General features: G+C 36.9%; 1 pseudogene; it reads left to right on the forward strand.

The window, feature by feature from the left end:
* Positions 1-651: 651 nt before the first annotated feature.
* Positions 652-3,740, forward strand: LOC118521538 (mortality factor 4-like protein 1 pseudogene; annotated as a pseudogene).
* The last annotated feature ends 6,981 nt before the right edge of the window (positions 3,741-10,721 follow it).

A 10,721-nucleotide genomic window follows, 5' to 3' on the forward strand; every position in this document is an offset into this window, starting at 1 on the left:
ACACGTAGTCTGATTATCCTCCATATGTACATGGGCCTCATCTAACCATTTGAAGGCCATAGAGAAAAAGACTGAAGGACCCCAAGGAAGAGAGGGTTCTGTCTCCACCGTGCTTCCAAATTCCAGCAGTGGCATCGACTCTTCCTGAGTTTCTAGCCTGTTTGACCTGTAAATTCTGGATTTATCACTTCCCCAAAATCATATAAACCAATTCCTTAAAATAAATCTCTCGCTCCCTTATTCCCTGGCCTCTCCCACTCCACCTCCCCTGCCTCTCCCTCTCCGCCTCCCCCTCCCTCCATGCCAACAGAGGGACCACCCTGAAAGCTCAAATGCTACCTCTAATATAACTAGTAGAGAAGACCCTCCTCCTAGTCACATTACCTTGAAAAACTAAGAATCCAGAGAAGTTCAGCTTATAAGCCTATTTTCTACTCATCTAGAAAATATCAAAAGGGTAAATCAGCATCTTAAAGGCAGAAAGGACCCAACAAAAATTGACTCCCTGAACTTAACTTGAAGAAAACAGGAGAGCAGGCAAGATCATGAAACAAAGAATAACCGTACAACAACTCGAACAATAATGACAACAACACAACTGTCTGGTATAAATGTATACTTAGAACCGAGATGATGTTGTAAAGAGACATGATGGTTCCTAAAGAGGAGTGCTGCCCTGTAAATGACTTAGTGAGTATTAGCTGAATGAAGGGATGGCTCTGTGGCTGTGGGTACGTGGGTGGGGGTGGGGAATGTGCGTGGGGGGGTGGAAGTATGGGTATGTGTGGTGTGGGTGTGTGTGGGTGTAAAAGACAGAGATAAAGAAAGAAAGAGACAGTGAACGAGAGACAGAGAGATATGACAAATCAAGGGAAAGACGCTGAAAGCACAGATACTCTGGAGCATCAACTGTATTAACTATTATGCCACAAACCAAAGTAAAAAGAAGATGAGATAAGAATTTTAGTAAAATAATAATACTTTGAGAAGCCTTAACTAGTGATCTGAGGTTGCAATTACTTCATAGCTAAAATTCTTACTGAATTTGAAATGCTCTTTTTTTGTTGGTGTTATTGTTGCCCTGATTTCAGTGAGTTTCAGGGAATAGAACAGAATTGAATGCCTTTACTCTGCCATCACTTGATTAGTAATTACTGACTTAAGATTCCACTCCTTTAATATATTAACATATAAATATTGATCTTATTCTATTCCCATCAATCTTTGTGTATCAGTATTATCATTTTATTTTTTTTATTTTTTTTTAAAGATTTTATTTATTTGAGAGAGACAATGAGAGAGAGAGAGAGAGAGAGCACGAGAGGGGGGAGGGTCAGAGGGAGAAGCAGACTCCCCGCTGAGCAGGGAGCCTGATGTGGGACTTGATCCCGGGACTCTAGGATCATGACCTGAGCCGAAGGCAGTCGCTTAACCAACTGAGCCACCCAGGCACCCCAATATTATCATTTTAAAATATACGATGCATTGTTTCACTTTTGCAGTTTATCTTATTTTTTTTTTGCAAAAATTCTCTGATTATTCTCATACTTTCCCTTGAAGATGAATTTTAGAATTCTTTTCACTACTCCACAAAACAGCCCCACCTGCTGGGACATTGGTTTATAGTGACTGAATTGCTGGCCATATCTCTTTCTCTTTTGGGTATGCCTAATAATTTCCATCGCTGGCTCAATTTCAATGAAGATAATTCTGAAATTTTTATTATACTTTTCAAGTTCACTTGAAGTAATCGGCCTTCGTCCTTTAAATGTGTTTTTTTTTTTTAAAGGCCACCCATTAGTTCATGTGTTAATAAGTGTCACGTGTTTGGCCTCTAGGGTGCCCTGTAGCTTTCTGTCTTGTTTCTTTCCAATTGAAGTACTCTTTGTTCTCTGACTCCCACTTCTGTGGTCAGCCTCTGTGTTTTGCAGTCGGCCATCTGCTTTTGTTGTGAAAGTGTTACTATAATTTGTTCCTTTGGATGAAACTAACTTTCTTGTTGATGATGTTTGAGCTGAAAATGGTTTCCTTTGCTATGGCGAAATAGAAATGGTTTTTCCTTCATGTACGGTATCATTGAGCATCTCCTCTGACTGCAAGAGCTCAGAGATTTGCTTTATCATTTATCATTTCATACTCAACACTGAGAATCAGATTTATTTCCAATGACATTGACAGTAAAGGAAGGGTAGTAAGGCGATGCAGTTTTAGGATCATACCCCTCTGAACTTGGCTTTGGACAGTTTCCTCTTGATGTATGTAGTTGGGTATTAGTGTATGTTATGTTCATGTTATGTTTACTCATTCTTTTATTCTTTTAACAAGCTTTCATTAATTAGCTATAATCTTCCAGGTGTTACATTATTGCAAAAGATGGAAACATTTAGAAACCATGGTTCTTATTCTGAAACAGTTCATAGTCTATTATAATAATAGACAAATAAACCAGAATTTTAGAGCATTGGGTAAGCATTATGGATAAGCACTATGAAAGCAGGAAACATGGGAAATGGTTGCATAGGGAAAGAACCAAACTCTGGTTAGTGCACGATCAGGGGAAGCACCCTTGTGAATGCTGTGACTGAACCAAATCTTGCAGGATGAGAAATTAGCCAGCCAGTGCATGGGTAAAGGGCATTCCTACAGTGAAGAGCACATGCATATGGAAATAACTGGGAGAAAGCAGAGTCCATTCAGACTTTTAGTGCATTTCTGTAAGACTGACGCATATGGTATAAGGGAAATGTAGTAAGAACTGTGGCTGACAAAGAATACAGATGATAGAGTTACAAGCAAAACAGTTTACAAAATAAACTATACAACATTTATGTAAAGGTTGCCATAAAGGACAAACAAGTGAAATACTTTTTACATTACAGTGGTTGGAATAAAAATTGGGATTGAACGGGTTCTAGAAAGCAGAATACTCAAATATGTGGATACCAATCTGCAGAAACAGTGTGAACTTCAGATAGCCAGTCAGGAGCAATATGCAGAGAGGAAGATGAGGGGGGCTGCCCCAGAAAAGATGATGTCTGTTCTGCCAATAGAAAAATGTTGAACTGAAAGCCAAAAAGAACAAACAGAAAATACCTGGAAATGCAGATGGTGGCAGACCAGGGAGACAGCTCCGCCTCCTCACAAGTAAAGGGCCCCAGTGGATCCTACTGTTGACACTGAGGAAGTTATTCATGAACAGAATTAAAGTAAAGATTCTTAAAGAACTAAAACCGTGGTTTGTTGAAGATTAGGACTTAAATACCAGGCAGCAACAGGTCTTTTATCTTCCTGCCAAGAAAAACGTGGACTCCATTCTACGTACAATACAAGAAATCTCAGGAAAACACAGATAATAAGGAGTATGCAGTTAATGAGGCTGTGGCAGGGATAAAGGAATACTTCAAAGTACTTTTGGGCACTCAGCTACTCTACAAATTTGAGAGACCCCGGGACACGGAGACTCTCGCAAACCATCTGGATGCACCCATGACCAGGTGTATTGGGCACCACATCTACTGAGATTATTTTTACGAACTAGAGCGATATTGGCCTACACAGCTCTGGGTGAGAAGAACCTCGTGTTATTACTGAATTATCTTCATGATTTCCTAAAATACCTGGCAAAGAATTCTGCAACCTTGTTTAGAGCCAGCAATTATGAAGTGGCACCATCGGAAGGCTGTGCGAGGCGAGGCCCTGACACTTTGTTCGGATCTCTGGAAACACATTTTTGTTTTTAGTCCTTCTCTTGCACAAATGATGTACTTTGAACATGTTAGTGTTTAACAACTGATGTTTGTTTTATGCTTGATTTTAAAATAACATCAATAAAATAAAATAAATAGGAAATAAAATAAGAAAATAAAAAGGATTACAGCTCCAAAAACAAAACAAAATAAACTATACATGATTCCCTGACTCCAGAATTGAAAGCACTTCTGTATCATTTATGATGTATCGACACTTAAATAATCTTGGGAAGATTATCTATAAAAGAGTTTTCAAAACCTCCTGAGGGTAAAAAGTAGAAAAATATTTACTTCATTAAAAATTTAAGGACACTGATCTCTGTTGTCAAAAGTGTCTTCCCAGTCAAGTCTTTAGACCATTGCTTCTGACTTCCTTCTTGTGGGAATTATAAATCTGTCACTCTCCCATTTCAGTTAAGCAAGAAAATAGGTGATGTCATTCCCCAGGCCACCACTCTCTGCCTTCACAGCTCTAAGTTTAAGCTGTCTTTGAAGGACCAGTCAAGGACTTACTAGACCTTCATGGAGTCTCAAAACCATCTGTTTCTGTTTTGACCTGAAGTCTTATAGCAGCCACTTCCTGTGACAGGGTTTTATTCATTTCTTGAAATCTTAGCTTAAGCTTTTCCATTGTAAGCATATACCAGATTTTCTTTGTCCACCTGAGCACTCATGGATATTTAGGTCCCTTCCATGTGTAGGATGCTGTGGCAATCAACATGATAGTACATATTTCCTGATGGGAAAATTCACTACTGCAGAGTTTTCTAAAGTGAATTTGACACAATTACTCTTAGCAGCTCAACTGTTTCCCTCCAAAATTTATGGTGACGTTCTAACCTCCCCCTGACCATACCTCAGAATGTGACTTCACTTGGAGGTACGGTCCTTAAAGAGGTAATTAAGGTAACATGAGGTCATAGGGGCTGGCTCTAATCCAATATGACCGGTTTCCTGAGGAAATGAGGACACAGACACATAGAGCGAGAAGACCATATGAAGACACAGGGAGAATGTGGCCATCTGTAAGCCAAGTAAAAAGGCCTCAGAAGAAACCAACCCTGACGACACTGTTTATCTTGGACCTCCGGCTTCCAGGACTGTGAGAAAATAAATTTCTGTCAGTTAAGCCACCCAGTCTATGGTCTTTTGTTATGGCAAGCCTAGAAAACTAATACGACTACTTTCAAAACTCCAAAATTCTAAGGCTTATTTCTAATATTTATCAGGAAAAATAATATAGTAATAATCTGTTTAGTATATTCCTGGTGTAATGCACTACACAAACTGCCTTACATATAGCATATCCTAAAATTCTCCAGGTAACTGTATGGAATAGGTATTATTATGATTCTTCACATTTTTAAAAGTTTCAGGTAGGTTAGGGAATAGCCAAAGATCACAAAGTAAAATTAACAGAATTAAATGCCATCAAGCCTGTGCTTCAATTAACCACACTTTATACCAGAACTGTCTACTTCTTTAATTTCTGGGGAAGTGTAGGAAATTGATGATGGTGACCGATGTTAATAGTCAAAATTGTTTTTTAAACAAGATTACTGAGGATGAGCACAACCTTTCAGATCAATAAATACTATCAGGCCACATTAAATAAAATAGTTTAGTAAAATGTTTTAGAAGTGGACAAATAACTGAATGAAATAGGCTATGATCTAGTTGGAAGTGTCTCCACATACAGAAATTTAAAATCTAAAATGCATTTAAAATACACAGGGAAAGATCAGGCATTCAAACAACTGTAGGGAAACTCCTATGTCTACAGAAAAAAAAAAAATCCAAAAAATTAAGCAGATAGCAAAAATAAACTTAATTCTGTGTAGTGAAAACTAAATCCCAAGTGCAATCATCCCTGATCCAAACAGATATATTGGGCATTCTTGAAAGCTACAAAACCCCTTGTCCCCTTTGTTTGATATAATTTCAATTCCTCTCACCCCTTTGGTCACTCAGCTAATAACACATCTGTTCCCTTAATTTTACTTGCAACACATGGAAGTCAGAAGAGAATACAACACCCCTTGTGACTTTGCCAGTTCTGAATAGAGCAGAGTATTATTGCACTTGTTCCAGACAGTTTATTTCTCGTAATGAACTTACAATAACATTAAATTTTTGTTGACAGCCATATCACACCAGTGAATCATACTGATTAACCCACAATTTGAAGTCTGCTCCATGTGAATCACCTGTAATCAAGTTTCCTCCAGCCATGCTTTACTAAGCCAGTGACCTCATCAAAAGAGAGAAAAAATATTGTCTCATAGGAACTTAAACTACTGAAATAATGTTACTACTTGGAAATCAGCTCTTCTTTTCCTAAGTAATTTAATAAACTGTCTTTCAATAATTTAAGATTTGTCTTACATCAATTTGAAGCTACGAAGTCTAGAGGTTTATAAAATTTCATTTACTCATATATTTTAAAAAATAAGAAGCATTTCCTTCTCTTCATTGTCTTAGTACTTTGCCCGTTATTCATTATTCTTTGAAGATCCTTAATTGTGCTTTGATAAAAATATTTGGCAACTGTCTCTATCAATATCATCTCAGGCAGTTCCACTATATATATCAATACCATAAGTATATATAAATCTTGATTCTGATATGAATTTTCTTTGTGATGTCCATAATTCATTTTATACATCATTTTATATATCAGTCAACACCAGAAATAAAAACAACTTCACTAAAAGGCTTGTAAAAGACATAAAATCGTGAACATGAAATAAACCAATTTATGGGATTTTATAGGTGCAAATGGATGGACTGTGTCAGAACTACACTTGTACACAGGAGCTCCCCAGGGTTTCCATTTTTTTACTTTCAGAACAAACACCTGTACAGTTTTAGAGAATTCCTCAAAGGTTTTTGAGGACAAAGGGATTTCAATAGAGATCAATAGATACAAGTTAGATATTTAAGTAATTGGGTTTATACTGTCAGAAAAGAATAGATGTAATTCCTAAGTCACATTCTTTAAATTGCCCATGAAGACAAAAAAGTTTAGAGTAGAGGCTGTAATGGGAATTGCCCTGTTTTCTGAGAGCAGCGGGCCATTTGCTCTGACACATAATATGGCAGATCAATTCATGAGGTGTTTGTGTTAGAGAAGAGAGCGTGCTCAAAATATTTCCATAGACACAGAAACTATGAATCACAATGAATTCTAAAATCTTGGTAGAATTTTTTTCTTAGGAAAAAAATAGGAGAAATGATTCTACTCATAGGACATAACTCAGTATCTTAAAAGACATGCCATTTAAGTAATCATCATAGCAATAAATAGCCAGTATGGCACAAGTCACTTAAATGTTACTTAATATTCTATCAGGATTAGAATATTTTCTCAAAAATTATATATACTATAATCCTTACTTAAAGACTCATATGTATAAAGTATAGAAGTATTTCAGAACGGAGGTGGCAGTAAACTCATCGAGCCAAATGGTTTAGAGAATTTAAAATTATTTGACACCTAAACATTTAAAAATAGATAAATAAATATAAAAACATTTGACACCTAAATACAAATGTATATATACATGTATTGTATGTATATTTATTTACATATGCATATACTTCTGTGTATGTGTGTGTATACGTATGTAATTGGGTTGCCGTGGTTTTAATTTGCCTTTTGGAAAATTAAAAATTAAAAAAAAAAAAACCTCCTACGACTATGGTATCTTTGTAAAAAGAAAAAGTATATTCATTTCCACAGTTAGGAATAACAGATTCTCAGATAAAAAAGGAAGGTTATGCCAAATCAAACAAAAATGTATTTTAAAATAATAATCTATACTTTTTTCCTAATTTGGCTGAATATAATTCTTTAAGAACTGCTCATTAGGTTCAAGCCAACATTTACTTATTAATTGCTGCAGTGTAAAATCATTAATGTATTTGCACAGAGACACAGTTGGATGGTGGCAGACACTAACCTGATCCCAAATAACATGCCGTATTCAATGCGTCTAATTGCTGGAAAATCTACACCTTGGAGTCTCCATTTCTATTGCAATATACATATTATTCTTTGTCTAATATACAGATTATATCCCAAATATCAGTTATGTCAAACTAAGAAAAAAGTATCACATATAAAAATTAGCATCCTGGGTCACTTTAATACAGGGTTTAGCAAACTTTTCTCTAAAGAGCCAGAGAGTAAATATTTCAGGCTTTATGGTGCATATAATCTCTATTACAACTATTCAACTCTGTGGTCATAGTGTGAAAGCAGCCATAGATAATATGTAAACAAATTAGCATAGCTGTATTTCAGTAAAACTTTATGGACACTGAAATTTGAATGTCATAGAATTTTCATGTCATAAAATATTATTCTCCTTTTGATTTTTTCCAACCATTTAAAAATACAAAAATCATTCTTGGCCTGTAGGCTGTATGAAAACAGGTAGCAGGCTGGATTAGCTCAAGGGCTATAATTTGCTGACCCCACAATATGCAAATATATGACAACTAGAATGACTTCTGCAGTAACTTAATTTGCATAGAGCTTACTTAAATTCTACCTAGTCATCTTACAACTGCATACAGTGGATCCAAAAAGATGGCAATAGCACCAATCCACAATTCTCCCCTTGACCTAACTTGAACATGCTAGAGATCCACTTTTCAGAAATCATTATTTATTTATGTAGAACATGTAAGTGATCAGTTAGTTCTCCATGTGTGATACAAAAAATGGAGGTGTGCAACTTTGTGCACCTACTAGCCTCTGCAAACCAAATAGTAGATGAGTTACACTCTACTCTTTGTGCCAAAGATTCAATTAACCTGAGCAGAATATATGGAGTTGACTTTATAAAAATTCAAATTATTCTATATAAACCTCTGCCTGAATTATACTGCAGTGTTCCCTGGCACATAAAGCAAGCTCAGGAGGAATACCTTTGAATCTCCACTAGAGTGGGGACACACTGTGCCAGGTACCAGTCCCTGCAATACTCCCACATGGCCAGTTAAGGAGCTTAATGGAAAAGGCTACTTATCTCTACAAGCCCTGAGGGCAATCAGTAGACCCCCTGCTCCCTAGATTCCAGGGAGTTTCTATCTGCTAAACAAAAACTTCACAATGGCAGATTCATTTGCCATCTTCTTTCAATCCCAGTAGGTAAAGGTAGTTAGTATTTCTTTGTTCTTTTGGTGGGACTATCGGCAGTATACCCAGTTAGTTATGCCTCAGGTATGGATAAGAACTCTCTCATATTTCCCTCAATGTCTAAACGATAAACTTAAAGATTTGATTTTTGCTTGAGGATGCACTCTGAAATGGCATGGAGAATATTTAGCACCGTGCTCTCCTGAAATAGTCCACAGGACTCCATGTAATTTTTTAAATTAGCTGAAGAGCTGCACAGAGCATCAAGAGAAAACTCTTAATTCTACAAAGAATCTGTGCAATATTTGGGTCACAATCTCAGAAGATGGATGTTTTCTGTACTCTGTGAAAATAAAGGCTCTCCAATTATATCTGTCTCCAAAATAAAAGACAACTCAAGGTTTTTGTTCGGTTGGTTTGGGTTTTTTTGTATGTTTGCTCGACTGCTTGCTTTTAGGATTGACTGTTTCCTGCAGACAATAATTATTATTTGTTCTAATATAGCTCAGCCCTTACATCTCCCACGGATCCAAACGCTGACAAGCCTCCTCATTAAAGGCCTGTCTGCAGCAACCTGCAACTCTGGGCACCCCCAACTATACAAAAACCACCCATCTTGCTGTTTATGAGCGAGAAGGCTGCGTTAGGACACAGTAAGGTGGTTCATACAAGAGTCCACTGCCATTAGCATAACCCTCCACTCAGGAGCACAGGCAGGCCTTTCGTGCTTGTGTGAAGTTACCAGCAGCAGCCAGACTGCTTGAAGCTTCTGCGGGTATGATGCTTGTTTTTTCCACTAACTCCATGGGCTCCAATGCCAAGAACTCTGGTTAATTCTTATACGATCATGTGAAAGCTTATGAAAACCTTTTATTGTCTACTTTGTTTGCCAATATTAAACTTTACTCAAATCTTAATCCCGCAATTTTACTCCTTCCAGATGAAGGAGAATGCAGGACTATTTGGCTATAATCCAGGAATCAAATATACTCAGGTCTGATTTTATAGACCCCTCTTGTTTGATCCAGAATTAATGTTGTTTGATTTGGCTCTTACCTTAAAAATGGCAAAAGCATTCCCTGCATGGGATATGGTGTAACCACTGAACTTATGGTCACTGAAGAAGTTTCTTTCCTAATGCTTAATCTGCTCAGGTAACTAAACAGAGTACCTATGATTTGAGCCGGAACCCTGGAAAAAGTTAAAGGAGTAAAAACATTTATACAAACAATAGATGCGCTTTTGGAGTTGTGCATGACTTGATGGTATTATGACCTCAATAGGGAAGACAATTAAGAATGATAAAAATATCAGTGACTTCGCAGAAACTTGTCAATGTCCCAAAGAGCTATCTGTAATTTAACTATGATCCCATATAAGAGACCACTCCAGAAGCTAAGGACAATGCTTTGCCTAACTTCCTTGGTCAACAAGTGGCTTTTACCACCCAGGTATATTAAGTGCTAATAAATTTAGAAAGATTTTGATCGACTCAAAGCAATCAGCTCAATCCTCTGATAAATAAAAACATACTGGCTATCAAAGGAATGCTTTCTCCATATTCATGAATTTTAATGATTTTGTCATGGCTTCTCAGGAGAGCCACAATTAATCCAATGGATCCTGGTCAAATTACTCTTTTATCGCCCTTAACAATTTAATGAAGGAGATAGTTTCTACAAGTCTCACATGTAACCACAAAATCCTTAGGATATATAATGGTAAAAAAATGGTCCAGAGCTTCCTCCTCAAAGTTTTCTGAAGCAAATTAATCTCATTCAACTGCCCATCTTTAAACTGTGAATATCTACTAGTTCCTGTTTGCA

This window comes from Halichoerus grypus, chromosome 10, assembly GCF_964656455.1.
Source record: "Halichoerus grypus chromosome 10, mHalGry1.hap1.1, whole genome shotgun sequence".
Lineage (NCBI taxonomy): Eukaryota > Metazoa > Chordata > Mammalia > Carnivora > Phocidae > Halichoerus > Halichoerus grypus.